This window comes from Lontra canadensis, unplaced genomic scaffold (genome assembly GCF_010015895.1).
Source record: "Lontra canadensis isolate GAN:19392208 unplaced genomic scaffold, GSC_riverotter_1.0 scaffold3, whole genome shotgun sequence".
NCBI classification, from domain to species: domain Eukaryota; kingdom Metazoa; phylum Chordata; class Mammalia; order Carnivora; family Mustelidae; genus Lontra; species Lontra canadensis.
Window position 1 is genome coordinate 42,785,727 of NW_022630997.1, and position 1,264 is coordinate 42,786,990.

The window sequence follows — 1,264 nt, forward strand, 5'->3', positions numbered from 1 at the left end:
AACAATAAAAGAAAACTACCAATAAAAGCTCTTGTGACCACAGAAGCAAAATATCTTGCAAAATATTAGCAAGTCCAATTCAACAATAAATAAAAAGGTTAATATTCTATGACCAAGCCATATTTATCTAGGAATACAAGGTTGGTTTAACATTCAAACTTCAATCTGTGAAAATTACCATGTTACCAGAAGAGAGAAAAAATGATCACATGATTCAGTAGAAGCAGATAAAACTTTTGACAAACTTCAACAGCATTCACATTTTGAAAAATAAAGCAGTGCTCACTTTGGCAGCACATATACTAAAATTGGGACAATACAGAGATTAGGATGGCCCCTGTGCAAGGGTGACAGACAAATTTGTGAAGTGTTCCATAATTTTTTTAAAGACTTCATTTACTTATCTGATAGAGAGAGAGAGAGAACGCACAAAGACAGGGGGAGTGATAGAGGGAGAGGGAGAAGCAGACTTCCCAGTGAGCAGGGAGCCAGGCATGGGCTCAATCCTAGGACCCTGTGATCATGACCTGAGCCAAAGGCAGATGCTTGACTGACTGAGCCACTCAGGTGCTCCAAGTGTTCCATATTTTTAAAAATGATTTAAAGTTCAGGAAAAAAAAATAAAGCAAACTAGCAAGAGAGAAACTTCTTCAACTTGATTAAGGGCACTTATAAAAACCTTTTCTATCATCAAGTATAAGTGGTAAAAGACTGAATGTTTTCTCACTATGTCTGGAAAAAGACAATGTTTCCTTTTCCCCATCTTACTTAACACTGTGCTATGTCCTGAATGTTTGTGCCCTTCCCCCACCAACTGATATCTTGAAATTATAATCCTAACTAATACCATCATATTAGAATATTAGTTGGTGGAGGCTTTGAGAAGTGATTAGATCATAAGGGTGAAGCTCTTATGAAATGGATTAGTGGTCTTATAAAAGATTTTACAGAGCTCCCTAGCTCCTTTCACCGTGTGAGGACACAAGAACTCTGTGCCCTGGATGAGGCCTCACCTGACTATGTTGGCAGGTCGATCTCAGACTGAACTGTGAGAAATAAATTTGTATTTTAAGCTACCTTGTCTGTGGTTTTTTGTTATATCAGTCCAAATGGACTAAGACACATTATATGAAGATCCTAGTCATTTGCAATAAGGTAAGAAAAAGAAATAAAAGGCACATACATGGGAAAGGAAGAAGTGATCTTTATTAACAGGTGACATAATTGTGTTTGCAGAAAATTGTAGGGAATCTACCAGAAAAAA

At 36.9% G+C, this 1,264-nt stretch overlaps 1 non-coding gene across 1 annotated transcript; it reads left to right on the forward strand.

The window, feature by feature from the left end:
- The first annotated feature begins 278 nt into the window (after window positions 1-278).
- On the forward strand, window positions 279-382 carry LOC116858647. Its single transcript, XR_004380973.1, has one exon. It is a non-coding gene; the product is annotated as a U6 spliceosomal RNA (small nuclear RNA).
- Window positions 383-1,264: the final 882 nt, after the last annotated feature.